This window comes from Rhinatrema bivittatum, chromosome 3 (genome assembly GCF_901001135.1).
Source record: "Rhinatrema bivittatum chromosome 3, aRhiBiv1.1, whole genome shotgun sequence".
NCBI lineage: Eukaryota > Metazoa > Chordata > Amphibia > Gymnophiona > Rhinatrematidae > Rhinatrema > Rhinatrema bivittatum.
The window spans coordinates 107,763,777-107,779,768 of NC_042617.1; positions in this window are offsets into that span (position 1 = coordinate 107,763,777).

Consider the following 15,992-nt stretch of genomic DNA (forward strand, 5'->3'; position numbering starts at 1 on the left):
ACGTCCATAACACGCGTCCCCGCGTGCGCGCGGGGCGGCAGTGAGACGGCCCAGCAATGGCGGATGCCCTGAATACTAAGCAGAGCCGCGGAGGCGGCGTTCCCGGCCTCGGAGGTGAGCCCTGATTACAGCCAGTAAGGGGGAAGCGGTGGAGACCGCAACAATTGAATTGTGAGTAGGTTTTACTCACATTAAGTGCAGTGAATGTGGTAAATGGCTTTTGAATATTGCTACAATAGTATGTTACATTTACATGCGTAATTCCTTTGAAAATTCACCTGCAATTGTATGTGTTTGGTGGGGGTAAAATGTCAAATTTCAATTTTTGTCTGTGTAACTCCCAAATCACACACTTAAAGTCTTTTGAATATGGACCTCTCAATTACTATATTTTTGGTTATTCATCAGGTTGATTTAACATAAGTGCTTAAGAAGTTGCCATATTGGATTGGACCAAGTGTCCATCAAGTCCAGCATCCCGTTTCCAACAGTGACCAATCCAAATTACAAGTACTTGGCAAGTACCCAAAACACTAAGTAGATCCCATGCTATTGATTCCAGTAATCGCAGTGGCTATTCCCTAAGTCAACTTGATTAATAGCAGTTAATGGGCTTCTCTTCCAAGAACTTATCCAAACCTTTTTTAAAACCCAGCTACACTATCTGCCCTAACGACATCTTCTGGCAGCAAATTTCATAGCTTAATTGTGCCTTGAGTGAAAAATAATTTTCTCTGATTGGTTTTAAATGTCCTGCTTGCTAACTTCATGGAAAGCCCCCTAGTCCTTCTATTATCTGAAAGAGTAAATAACCGATTCTAGGCCTCTCATGATTCTGTAGACCTCTATCATATCCCCCCCTCAGCCGTCTCTTCTCCAAGCTGAACAGCCCTAACCTCTTTAGTCTTTCCTCATAGAGGAGCCATTCCATCCCCTTTATTATTTTGGTCACCTTTCTCTGTACCTTCTCCAGTGATTTAACTACTCCGAATAATTTTGTATCATCTGCAAATCTGATTACCTCACTCGACGTATTCCTTTCCAGAACATTTATAAATATATTGAAAAACATTGCTCCAAGTACAGATCCCTGAGGCACTCTCTGATTACCTTTTTCCACTGTGAAAATTGACCATTTAATCCTACTCTCTCTTTCCTGTCATTTAACCAGTTTGTAATTCATGAAAGGACATCGCCTCCTATCCCATTACGTTTTAGTTTTCTTAGAAGCCTCTCATGAGGGACTTTGTCAAACGCCTTCTGAAAATCCAAATACATTACATCTACTGGTTCACCTTTATCTACATGTTTATTAACCCCATCAAAATAATGAAGATTTGTAAGACAAGATTTCCCTTGGGTAAATCCATGCTATGTTCCATTAATCCAAGTCTTTCTATATGCTCTGTGATTAGAATGGTTTCCACTATTTTTCTTGGCACTGAAGGCAGGCTCACTGGTCTATAGTTTCCCGGATCACCCCTGGAGCCCTTTTTAAATATTGGGGTTACATTGGCCACCCTCCAGGCTTTAGGTACAATGGATGATTATATAATGATAGGTTAAAAATTTTAACGAATAGATATTACGTTTCATTTTTTAGTTCCTTTGGAACTCTGGGGTGCATACAATCTGGTCCAGGTGATTTGCTACTCTAGTTTGTGAATCTGGTCTACTACATCTTCCAAGTTCACAGTGATTTGGTTCAGTTCATCTGACTCATCATCCTTGAAAACCACCTCTGGAACCGGTATCTCCTCAACATCCTCATTAATAAACACAGAAGCAAAGAATTAATTTAGTATTTTTGTAATGGCCTTATCTTCCTTTTGAGCCCCTTTAACCCCTTCATTATCTAATGGTCCAACTGACTCCCTCGAAGGTTTCCTGCTTCGGATATATTTAGAAAAGTTTTTATTATGCGTTTTTTCCTCTATGGTGAACTTCATTTCTCTCTTAGCCTGTCTTATCAATGTTTTACACTTAACGTGACAATGCTTATCAAAATTTCATCAAATGGATCCTTCTAACACCAGCAAATTGATCGTCTCTCAATGGATTGAGAGGTTTGACCTCTGATTCCTCGCCTAGGGGATGCTGGGAACAGTATACAGATAAGCCTTCCCATCTCTTCTACTGCAAAGGGTGTGGGGTCTCTGGAAGTAGGGCTGTGGAGTTCGAAGCCTGGATTGCTCACTGTGGAGTTCTCTCCCAGGGGATGCTGGGAACAGTATGCAGATGAGCCTTTTGGTCATCTTCAATAACATAATTGTCCTGATTTTCAAAATAATTTATTCATTTAAAACTGGGTGTAACATGTGTAAATGTACTTTTTCTGTGTAAGTGGGCTTTTTAAAACTGCTACAATATATGCTATTGAATTGTCAGTAGGTTTTACCTATATTAAGTGCACTTAATGTGGATAAATTGCTTTTGAAAATTGCTACTATAGTATGTTACATTTAGATTTGTAGCTCCTTTGAAAATTCACCTGAAATGTTTTTTTCTTATTGAGCCCTGCAGTTTTCCCTGAGTTACAGTAAGATGTATCATGCCAAGTTTTATTATATCTCTTACCCTTCCTGATTAAACATTATAAAATAAAATAAGTCAGTAAATACTTTAATGACCCACAGAAAGATGTTGCATGCTAATCGTAGCTGATGGTTAAGAAACAAGCACTAATTTACTAAGAGCAGGTACCAAACAGATTTTGCTGTTTTATCTACATTACAACAAGAGAAGAGTGCTTTAATTGGTTCATAACTGCCTCTGATGCTTGCAGGTATTGCTCACTTGCCCGAGAAGAACGTATGAAGAAATGATTTTTAAAAAAAGCTATTTTCAAAATAGGCTTCTTCCTCCTTCTTGTTCCTCCCCTTACCCCAGAAAAAAATGTTTTATCGAATGGTAGCATCTTCGAAGAACAGGAAAGGAGAGCCATGCTTTAAAAGGATAATTATAGAAAACTATCCCCAGCTCTTAGGTATGCATATCTGCTTACACAAGCTACTGTGAAGAATATTTTATTACAATAAAAAAAACCCATTAAGGGCTCAGTTTTATAAACGATTCCAATGCTCACTATGCACATTTAGTTTTTGCTCACCACTTCAGCATTTTCAGTTTCTCCAAGGGCAGGGGAGTAAAAGTATTACCCTATCTCTACATTGTATACTTATCTTTAAAATTAGACTTATTTACAGAGACTTTCTGGCTCATATTTATTTTTAAACAGTTTAAGGAATGAAATAAAATGTTCAGTGCCTTTTTTGCTTTGTTCATCTCTGTGCTTAGACCCATGCTTAGATTCTTCATCTACTTTACTACCAACTGACCGGAGGCTTACTGCATACATTTATAATGGAGTGATGGAATTGTTGCGCTGGAGATGGACCCTTGGCCTGGTGCAGGATTGGTACGGCCCTTTGGTCGGACCCAGAGAGCGCCTGCCACCAGGAGGCGGAGCGCACAAGGAGACAGAGGCTAACTGGAGCTTCACCAATAACAGTCCGGGGTTTCCGCAGGTTGAGCCCTTGGGTACCCGGAACGCCTGGACTTAGGTGAGCCTCTGGTGGTCTCCCGGAGAGATAGCGGAGGGGTGTGCCCACCACGAGCAAGGGTGCGTGGCTGAAGCAGAGTGGATGGGCTAGACCCGAACTGGAAGCTCCGGAGACCTCAGGGAGGCAATAGCTCAGGAAGGTTCTCCGGGCAAGACAGGCAGTGCCTGTGGGTCTAGCCAAGTGGAAGCTGCGGTTGGTTTTCAAGCAGGTTGGTCCAATGGTCACAGTAGGCCAGAAGAGAGTGTTCATGTGAAGCGTAAGGGTCAGAGCCAGAGTATCAGTCCAGGAGAGGTCAGCCAAAGCAGGGGTCAATACCAGAATCAGTCCAGGCGTAGTCAAGGCAAGCCGGAGTCGGTTCCAGGCAGCAGGCAAGAGAGTGGTCAGGCAAGCAGTGGTCAGTTCCAGATGGCAGGTAAGAGAATGGTCAGGCAGGCAGTGGTCGGTTCCGAGCGGCAGGCAAGAGAATGGTCAGGCAGGCAGAGGTCAGTACCAAAGGTTAGTCTGGAGAGGTACTACCTGAGAAAGATACAAGAACACATGGAGTCACTGGGAACAGAAGACACAAGAACACGGAGACGCTGGAACAGAAGACACTGGAACACAAAGGCAAACTAGCACACCAACGGTGTTGACCTGATTGTCAAGGTGAGGTCCTGGGGACAGGGCCTCGCCTTAAGTAGTGAGTCTATGTGACGTCATCGGGAGGTGCCCCTGCGAGTTTTCCCGCCTTGGGCCCTTTAAAGGGCTGCACGTCGGCCGCGCGCACACCTGGGGGCGTGGCCGAGGACGCTGATAGACTGGAGCTCCGTGTGAGGCCTGCGAGGAGGATGGTGAGTGGGGAGCCTGAGGACGCCATGAACTGGCTGCAGCCGCAAGGGAGGGGTACCCGGAGCTGGTTGAAGGAAGCGCGAGGTGAGCAGGCCCAGCCGTGGTGCCAACATGGCCGGGACGTGCAACAGGAATAGCCTGGTGATTAGAACAGTGGGCTGTGATCGAGGTTAGCCAGGGTTTAAATCCTGCTGCTGCTCCTTGTGACCTTGGGCAATTCACTTCACCCACCATTACCTTAGGTACAAACTGAGGCATAAATTTACTGAGCTGTTATATAGATACAACACACAATAAACACTGGTTATCACACAATATTTTGGCCCAAAAGATGCTCCTACTACAATTAGCTGCTTTGTATGCGATTTGCATTCAAAAATTTTGCAAATCGCATGCAAAGCAACTAATGCATAGGAAATCCTAATCAAATAGAATAATGCAGCTGACTTTAAAAAAAAATAAAATCAGCTATGTAGGTTTAGTGAGTTTGATAAAGGTGTAGTTATATTTTTCTGGGTATATCAGGGTGCTAATGTCATCAGGAGGCCACCTAAAGTCACAGGCTTAAAAATAGCTACCCCCTCCCGTTGCTATAAAATCCCTCCTAGGGGTCTACCAAGACTCCTGCCACCCCTACCCTACCACCTATCAAGGTGGCACAGGCACAAAAAGTTAAAAAAAAAGAAATCACCCTTCCCAAACATCCCCCTTTGTAGAACATATCCCCCGCCCCAACCACATACCCCCCCCGATAAAACCCCCATCAGCAGCATACATCCCCCAGTCCCCCAGTGCCCCTGATGCAGATGCTGATCTTTCAAAACACTGAGTCAGTGTCAGGCTTTTAGCAGTCTTTATGTCAAGAATTCTTTTTACCTGCATCAAGAAAAACTTAAAATTAAGGAGATGACCAATGATTAGAATACTCGGCACATATTACATACACAAATCACACTTAATTGTGTGACTTGTTTCCTTAGAGAAATAATGGCCATATTTATGCAGTGAGTAATATCACTGAGATTAGTGTGGCATTATTGTTTTTGTATTTTGCTTTTTTAATCTCAAGGTTTTGTTTTACAGTACTGCAAATAAAAGGTAGTGCATCCTGCAAAGAATCCTTTTATCTCAAGTATGCAGATGGCAAACTTGTGCCATCTTGTATAGGGATGTGTGAACGTCTTTAAAATAGACTAGTGGCAGGCCCATTACATTGTAACAAATATGGAATTGTATGGTAACTTTCTCTCTTCCTCAATTATTCACTTTCTTACACCTCTGATGTTCCTGTGGACCACTGCTTTTCAACCCAGTCCTTGGGCACACCTAACCAGTCTGGTTTTCAGGATATCCACACTGAGTATGTGCTGCTTCCACTGTATGCAAATCTATCACATGCATATTCATTGTGGATTTCCTGAAAATTTGACTGACTAGGTATGCCCCAAGGACTGGGTTGAGAAGCACTGCTGTGGACTCCCATCTGATTCTGCATAGTTCTCAATTGGTTTGAACCAAGCTATTAGCATGAGCATTGCATGGGAGCACAGGAACCAGGTGGATCAAATTTCCTGATAGCTATGCAGAACCCAGAGTTATCAGTGAATCACTGTAGCATCATGTGTTCCACAATGGTGTGTTAGAACCTGCTTTCTATGCACCTACACAGTTGGTATAAGCAAATGAATACTATTGCTTGAATATATAGGAGATTTTCAAAATAATTTAACATACTTGGACAAATCTTCATTCATCCCCTAGGTCATATCATCAGACAATTAAGCTTTACCTGACAAACAGATTCATTCCACCCTAGGCTTGCTCAGTACAGAACATGCAGACAAGGTGAACATAAGCAGTCCACACCTGAACAAGAGAGAACAAACTGGGCCAAAAACCCAACAAAAACATAATTACTATGGATTACTAAACCCACCCTTAAACTTTCTTCCCCTGAATCTATTATCAATAGCAAGACACTAACTTGCTGTAAAGAGACCAAAATCCTAGGTTTGATTTAGACTCCCATCTGAAAATACATATACAAATTACCATTGAGCCCAAAGGCTCCTTCCTACATCTTTGCAACATTCAAAACCTAAAACAGTACCTAAAGAGGGAAGGTCTTGCAACATCGCTGATACATCAGTACATGTTCTGCTCACCACAAGATTTATTTATTTGCTGTATATTCCACTTTTTGCCACTTCAAAGCAGATTGCATACTGCAACTCACTATTCATAGGCCTTCATCATGCACACATCTGCTGCCCTCTGCTTATCCAAAACACCCCAGCTTGCCTGCTGCTGGGTTTGAAACTGTCACAACACGTCACCCCTGGTCCACACAGCCTACACTGGCTACCCATTACTAGCATGATCAAGTTCAAAATCGTCTCAACAGCCTTTGAGATTCTCAACATCAAGGGCCCATCCTAACTCAATAGAATAACTAAATCTACACACTCCAGACAAAACACTCCCCTCCTTATGAGAATTCAGCTTTCGTCCTAAACCCATAGCCAAGCTGATATGATTGTAATTGGTCTATTATATGCAGAGTTATTGCTCTTGATTTCTATGTTCTTTTTATGTTTTGTATCTGCCTGTCAGTTTTTATCTGTTTTTATTTATGTATGTATATTTGTAAGCTGCTTAGGACCTGGGATAAGGCAACATACACATAGGGGTAGATTTTAAGAAAGAGCGCGATCGCGTACTTTTGTTCGTGCAGCAGGCGCAAACAAAAGTACGCTGGATTTTATAAGATACGAGCATAGCCGCGCGTATCTTATAAAATCCTGGATCAGCGCGCGCAAGGTTGCCGATTTTGGGCAGCCTGTGCGCGCCGAGCCGCGCAGCCTGCCTCCGTTCCCTCCGAGGCCGCTCCGAAATCAGAGCGGCCTTGGGGGGAACTTTCTTTCGCCATCCCCTCACCTTCCCCTCCCTTCCCCTACCTAACCCACCCCCCCGGCCCTATCTAAACCCCCCCCTTACCTTTGTCCCTCGATTTACGCCTGCTAGAAGCAGACGTAAATCTACACGCGCCAGCAGACTGCTGGCGCGCCGTCATCCAACCCAGGGGCTGGTCCGGAGGCCTCAACCAAGCCCCCGGTCCCGCCCCCGAAATGCTGCGTCCCGCCCCCGAAACGCTGCGTCATTCGGCCCCGCCCCCTTAAAAAAACCCCGGGACTTACGCGCGTCCCGGGGTTCTGCACGCGCCGGCGGCCTATGCAAAATAGGCGCGCCGGCATGCGAGGGCCCTGCACGCGTAAATCCGGGCGGATTTACGCGAGCAGGGCATTTAAAATCCACCCGATCTTTTTGAATAAATAAATAAGGTTGAATTTTCTGAAATCAACAACAAAAACCTTCCCCTGCTTAGGACTCAAACTGTGGAAAGTTACTCAAAAATAAGTAAAGGTCATCCAAGAAAGAAGACTACCTCAGATTCAGGAAACCCAGCAAGACATGGCTATTCTGAACTGTCGTCCTGCAATTCTCACCGAGCACCCCAAAGATCTCCACCCAGAACTTGCCTTAACATAATCTCCTTTCTCAGTCCCTCAGAATGCACTCAAACTACCGATGATACTCCCTCCTTCCCCACTGTCTAACTTGTCTGAGCATCGTACTTTACCTGTGACATCTTCCTATCCATCTGACCTAGTATGAAGCCACTCCACACCTCATTACTTGCTCTCCTAATATGTCTTAAATACTGCACCACCTGTACTTCTATTAACTGATTTTATCTATGAAATGTCCCAAGTTCCACTATTGCATTGATTTCTGTTTTACATTATCATCATTATTGTATTGATCTGCACCACTCGCTGAACTGCAGTTACTGTTATGTTCATTTGTTTACCACTAACATTGTAATCACCACTATTATACACACTTATACTAATCTATATTGTACACCACACAGAACACCAGTTTGGTGCAGTGGTATAAAAAAAAAATAGCAACTAACTGACTAAATAAATTGATCTGATGAACCTTAAAAAAGAAATGCCCATTAAAAGAAAAAATCAGAAGCAGGAAGGCCACCATAGGGTTTGGTCCAGAGCTCATCGGATTTGTGTCAATGGATGTTCCCTAATGGAAATTCACATTTTCATCAAACTAAAACTAGCGGTATAAATACTGAACTGTAAGAGTCCAATGTGTGAAAGAAATACATACACAATGGCCAAAAATGTGCTAATATACAAAATTTCTGTTTTATGTATTTTTCATGCACTGGCCCCTTTTTGCAAACAAATTTGATAAATATCCTTTTCACAATTTGTAAAATTTGTAAAATTTTGAACTAATGAGTTGCTGCAATGCATTTCTTTTAGATATACGTTTTTCGGTGGGTATGGATGACCAGTGTGGTGAAATGGTTTCCTTTCTATCTGTGCAGTTACAACGAATAGAAACTAGACAGACAGTCACAGTCTTCTTGGAGACCAGTGTTCATGGGGGTTCTGCAGAGCTCTGTGCTTTCTTCATTTTTATTTAATATCTATTTACTCCCTTTGGAATACATTTTAAAAGGGGTTTTGCACATAGAAACCCACTATTTTATAAACGTTTGAGGGTATGTACACATTTTACATTTTGTGCATACATTTTACCGACAGAAAAAAAGGAGAGGGCTAGCGGTGTCCTAGGATGGGGCTTAGAAGTAACGTGGTTGTTACTATTTTGTAAGAGAGATACCGATACACATTACCAAACTTATTCCTACACTTTTACACCTGCTAATTTACTCATGCAAGTGAAAATGAACTTGTCTGTTGTCTGCAATTCTGGGGTGTGAAATCTTGGTGAACTGCTGAGGGTTCAGAGACAAGCACTAGAAGGTTCAGATGAACTGGAGATGGACTGGGGGTATCGGCAAATTGATGATTTCAAGTATACATGCAAGTATTTTCAAAATGGTATATGCATACACGTTATAAAATACCTGCCTCCTCGCATGAATCGGGGTTGTTACATATTCTTGGATGGCCTTTACAATTTGTTTTTTATTATCTTTATTGTTTTTCATGTTTATAAAATCGGTAGAGAAAGCATGCATCTTCTTGCATTGGAAATATTCCAGTGTACTGAAACATATGACATACTTTTGGAGCAGAATTATGCCGTATTTTATAGCAGCTCAAGATGTACAGTTTATAAAATATTAGCATTAATCTCCATGCATCCACTTACGCATGTAAATGCTGTACCACGGATAGATTTAAAAATTAGGCTCCCTGTGTACTATTCTTGCTTCGTTTAATATTTATTTAGAAATGTGCATAAATGACATTCAGCTTCTCTTTCCTGTGGATGCCTCTCTGTCTTCTACTATTGACTCCTTGATAGGCTGCTTGTGGGCATTCAAGAAGTGGTTTTTATGTAACAAACTCTGGGCTGGATTTTCTAAGTTCGCCCTCTATCTACATTTTCTAAGATTGTTGCAATGTGGGCAGCAGGTCCCCAGTCCCTGGAGAGTTGGCAAGTCTTACATTTGATGTCCTGTCTCTTCCATTTGTAAATAATGTTCAGAAGTTGGATTTTATTTTTGATTAACAATTGTCTTTGAAGCTGCAACTTTCTGTCTTAAAAGAGCAGCCTTTTTCATGTTAAGGATGATTCGTCCCCTGAAATATATTTTACCTAAGGATGACTTTCATGTAGTAAATCAAATGTTCATCTTAACCACAATTGACTATTACAGCAGGATGGCTGATTACTGCATGCCTGGTCAGAGAGTATATCATGCTGGGTTTGTGGCAATTGCATGGGCTGCCAGTGGCTCAGTGTTCACATTTCAAACTGATGATGCTGGTTTATAAAGCTTTTCAAGGTGAGGGTCCCGATTTTCTAGTTGATTGCTTAACTCTGTATGGTCCCTTTCGTACTCTATGCTCTACTGAGCAATTATTATTATGCTTTCCATCTTTTAAGGAAAGACATCTTCAAACTACAAGAAATCAGGCTTTTCAGTAGCTGGCTCTTCACTATGGCATGCCCTTCTTCTTAAACTTCATGGCATTACAAACTCTTTCACAAAAAGTTAAAAGCTCATCTGTTTCAATTGGCACGCTCCTAATTTTGCATGTGCCTATTACTCTTTTTTTTTTAAATTTAATATTTTTATTGAATTATAACATCTTTTCACAAATGCAATAATCAAGAAAAGTAAAGAAGTTTAAATAACAAAAAAGGTAATTTCACATATATCGTATTACATAACATTCCTAGTCCACATCAAGGGTAGGAAGGGGGTTTCCCATTGCTATTGCATGCCTATTCCTTATGCAACCCTAAATCCTAACAAAACATTATTCCTATTGTGGGGTTTTATCCCTTAAGAATCTTTCCAGGTGGGTAGGATCAGTAAAGATAAATTTATTAGTCTGAAAAGTTATTAGGCATTTACAAGGAAATTTTAGAAAATAACTGGCCCCTATATCAAGAGCCTGTTTCCTCAAATTTAGAAATTGTTTCCTACGTGCTTGAGTAGCACGGGAAACGTCTGGGAAAATTTGGACTTTATGCCCACAAAAATTAAGATCCTTGACCTGAAAATATTTAGAAAGAAAGCTATCTTTATCTCTCTTTAAGGAAAAAGAGACTAACAAGGTAGCTCTAGTATTTATAATATCCATGGAATCCTCCAAAAAAGTGGAGATCCCTGGACTATTCAACATATCCATCCCCTCCTCTTGTACCTGAGTAATCCTTCTACTAGGTAAATAATATAACCTTGATAATATTGGTAATTTATCATTCTCAATGGATAAAATCTCCATAGCATATTTATTAAACAATTCACTTGCTGACAATAATCTAGTTTTGGGAAAATTCAACATTCTTAAATTGAATGATCTACATTCATTCTCCAATAGCTCAATCTGATTATGTAGCATTAGATTGTCTTTTATGAATGAGGTGTTGGTAGCAGTAATAGTATTAACCTGTGGGCCCAACGTTTCAACCACTTGCTCTACTCTCATAACCCTATTATCAAGATCTTCAAATTTTGCCTTTACCTGAAGCGAGAATTCATGTGTTTGTACTACAGATCTAGTTAGTTTTTTATCTATTTTTGCTGACAATTTCCAAACATCAGAAAGAGTAACATTTTCTGGTTCTATATTACATTCATCTACCTCTTCAGTCAATTCTGGTAATACCATTGGACAAGGCACCTTATCAATACTTGCAGTTTCAGTTCTCCCTTCAGCATTTAAACCATACATCCTATTCCCTCCGGTGGCGCACCCATCTAGATTCCCTAGGGGGTTCACCCGTAAGTTTTCAGATGTTAGTGTCTCTCCAATACCTTCCCTCAAAGGTTGTAGGGGGGGTTGACTGGACCGGGGGCTCAGGGTAACCCCTAAAGAGGAGCTACCTGCAGAATCCCCCCGTACAATGGACTCACCCATATGAATTATATGGTTGTCCATTGGTCCTTTTCTTACGACTGGAGTTGTTGGTGAGGAGGTCCAGTTCTTTGATTTCCGTTTCCTCCCCATGGTAAACCTCTGTGGAACAAAAACTTTACCAGGGGCGCGACCCTTTGGCGCGCGGCTTCGGCTGCGCGCCGCAGGTGCCTGTTTTTATGGTGTTCCGGGTGCTCACGAGTGACGTCACCTGGGGGCGTGTCCACAGCCGCGTCCTCCTTTCCCTCGACGAGGAGATAGAATGTCTCTATCTCTTTGCAGCAATAAGCACTCGCCTGGGACTCCTGCAATAGCCGGTATTCTCCTCCTTCCCCCGACTATTGCTCCACAGGCGCCTGTTTTTATGGTGTTCCGGGTGCTCACGAGTGACGTCACCTGGGGGCGTGTCCACAGCCACGTCCTCCTTTCCCTCGACGAGGAGATAGAATGTCTCTTTCTCTTTGCAGCAATAAGCACTCGCCTGGGACTCCTGCAATAGCCGGTATTCTCCTCCTTCCCCCGACTATTGCTCCACAGGCGCCTGTTTTTATGGTGTTCCGGGTGCTCACGAGTGACGTCACCTGGGGGCGTGTCCACAGCCGCGTCCTCCTTTCCCTCGACGAGGAGATAGAATGTCTCTTTCTCTTTGCAGCAATAAGCACTCGCCTGGGACTCCTGCAATAGCCGGTATTCTCCTCCTTCCCCCCCCTATTACTCTTTTTTTATATTAGTATGTATTATTATTTTATTTTAATTGTCTTGTTTGAGTGATGCTATTATTGTTTTAATAATGTTTATGTTAAGGATGTACTCTATTTAGCATGCATTTTCCCATATATGCAGAATATTAAAACTTATAAATAAATACAAACAATATCAAAATAGTTAACAAATTGACAATCAAGCAAAATCCAGTATGCAATTACATCTTTACATGCTAGGGTTCACATAAAAGGTAACACCTCAGTGAGGTATAGTTTTTATTTATTACTTTCTTAATTGCCCTTCTAAAGCATCTGAAAGTCAAAGTTATCATTTTCAATGGGACTCAACACAAAGTTGCATGGGAAAAAGACAACTAATGCTTAGAAAATTCTGTGGGTTAGTTATATATCCTTAATCTTGTAGAGCATTGGTGTCAAAACTGCAATCCTGTGGGGACACAAATCATTCAGGTTTTCAGGATAGACCTAATGAATATACATGAGATATATTTGTATGCACTGCCTCCATTGTAAGCAAATATACCTCATGCATATTCAATAGGGATATCCTGAAAAACAGATGGCTTTTCAGCCCTCCAGGATTGTAGGCTGACACGCCAGTTGTAGAGGCTGTGGGTACTATTCATGTATCTGCCCTTCTATTAGCATCACTTTTCTGTTTTCCTTTTTATGCTTGATTTCTGTAGTTTTCTCATTTTATAATTTTAATTCAGTAAATTCTAACCCTGAATGAAGTCACAAATTGAAATGCTGTGAGTGTTAAAAATGTGAGACTGACATTTTCATTTTAGCTTGATTTCTGCCACTGGAGAAGGTTACTTTTCATCACATTTTTTAAGTATAATAAATAAATACATCTGTATTTTGAAATTAAAACTTGGGTATCTATCTTTTCCTTTTTTAATTTTTAATTTAGTGATTTTTAAATTTACATCAAGAAAACAAATCTTGCGTTGAAAGCAGTATACATAGTAGTAAACAAATAAACAAACAGATATTAATCCCAATATCAATACTAATCATAAATCTGCACATAAAGTCCTCTATAAGGGAGGGATTCCATACACAATCTCAGGCATAGTTATATTTAAACTAAAGGAAAAGGAAAGCAGACAAGATCAATACGGGAGTGACATACATTCATGCGGATCCAGCTGTAGACATTTTTACTTTACCCCTCCAACACTGGGGAAGATGTTACCATCTCAGGTAAATACTTTTTTAGAAAACTTTCTAATTGTTCAGATTGAAAAAATGTTTATGAGACATTCCTATATTTAATACTACATTTACAGGGATATTTAAGAATATACATAGCTCCCAACCTTTGAGCCTGAGGTCTTAACTTTAAAAATTGCTTCCTCCTGAGTTGGGTAGCTCTGGCTAAATCTGGGAATACCCCAACATTCAATCCCAGAAACGTTACAGATCTATTACGAAAATATAATCTCAATATCCACTCTCTATCGGATTCTAGAAGGAATGTCACAATTAATGTTGCAGGTAACATTTGCTCTCTTTAGGTGGTCTCAAGTATATTAGTTATGTCCAATTCCACTGATGGTGATGTTACCGGGGATAAGACTTGGAAATCTTTTTCCATCTCCTTTACTTTTTTAAAAGGCAGTATATAGTACACCCGAGATGTTGGGGAGATCGCCAACTCTGGAATTTTCAGTACCTGTAGAAGATATTTTCTCCACATATCATGTGGGTTCACCACAGGGGCCTTGGGAAAATTAATTAAACATAAATTTCTACCTTTTAACTGATTTTCCATATTCTCCAAACAGTTCAATATTATTGTATTTTCTTTTATGATACTGCATTGAAGATTTCTCATCTCTGTCATATCAGTATCAACCATTTCATATTTATTTTTTTGAAATTTCATCTCTTCCTCAACCTTGTCCACCCTCACTGCTAAATTGTTAAACAAAGAAAATAAAGGTTTATTTGGTTGAAAAGATTGTCATTAACAGTCTGCACTGCTTCTCAAATCCCTCTGGTTTTATTAACTCCTTTTTAGGTAAATTCAAAAGTACTTTCCTTTCTGTTGGAGGCTGATCAGTACAGCCTACAGCGTCTCCTAGGTCACTCTCCTCTCCATGGGATTGTGTCAGATGTTCCTCTCCTCTACTTTCATTCTCTACCCGAAATTCTTCGATGGGCGTGCTCTCCCTTCTCCGAGGCAAGCCGCTCGCCTCCTCCTCTCATAAAGCCGCTGGATTGCCTGGGGGCATCTGCATTTCCGGGGATAAGGTGGTCTGGAGCTCCTGTGGGGAGGCAGTTCCCTCTTCCTCCCGCTCTCCCCGCTGCGAGCTATCACCCAGTTTAGGCTCCCGTATGACGTGGGAATCCATCGGGCCCTGAATTGAACCCTCTAAGACATTTCCCAAACGCTCTCTTTCCTTTGCTCTCCTTTTTCTTGCTGTATGAGGCATTTTAATTGAAACCTCCACAAATTCTCAGAGCCCAAGATACACACGTCCGGTCTTGTCGGGTATCTGTCTTCTACATGATTTACCCTTGAAGCAAATCTTAGTGATTTGGAGAACAAGATTGTTGACCAATTGCTAATTTCACAGGTTCCAATGATATCCATCTAAATATGCCAAACAGTAAAACCACATCAAATTATTATACCAGTTAACAAGTGGAAAATGTGGCCATTCAGACATGCTTTTGGCAAAGGGTAAATGAAACACTAAATCAAAAGCATCATAAACAAATTAGCAGAATACTTTTCAACAACAAGGAATTAATGGCCTGGAACAGATTGCCAAGATTTTTAATCAATTCTTCAGGTTTAAAGCTTTATGTGTTTAAACTTGAAAAGCTCTGTCAAAAAGTCTATCAATTGGAGCAGAAAGAGAAAACTCATCTGATGTTAACAATATATTGAAAAATGATTCCTTAAACATCCCTTAAAGTATTAAAGCTTTCTAGGGGCGTAAACACAACATATTTTTGGTTCGGTTCATTCATTTGTTTTGCCCTTTCTATTTTTTGCATTTTTTCACTTCATTTGTTTTGGTAGCTTATACATATAAATGCCATTTTGTACACATAAAATAGAACCTTATGCACATATATGCGTATTCCAGCTCACACCACAGGAAGTGACCATATTATAACATACGTGCAAATATGCATGCACGTTATAAAATAGACTCTATGCACATACAAGTGCGCACAATTTTATATGGACGCAAGCGTGTGCATGCAAATGCCGCCTCAACCTTGTAAGTGGGTGGATTTCAGTAGACGCGCGCCAACGCAATAACCAGTTTCTCCAGTTCATTCCCAGTTTGCCCAGGTAAGGGACAGGACTTCCTAACCTCCCTAGTTAAATAGCCTCCCTTTTACCCTGTTAGCAGCAACTCTTAAAACCCTGTTGACTAGCTTAGAATTGTTACTTACATGCCATCCATAGCAGTAGTAAA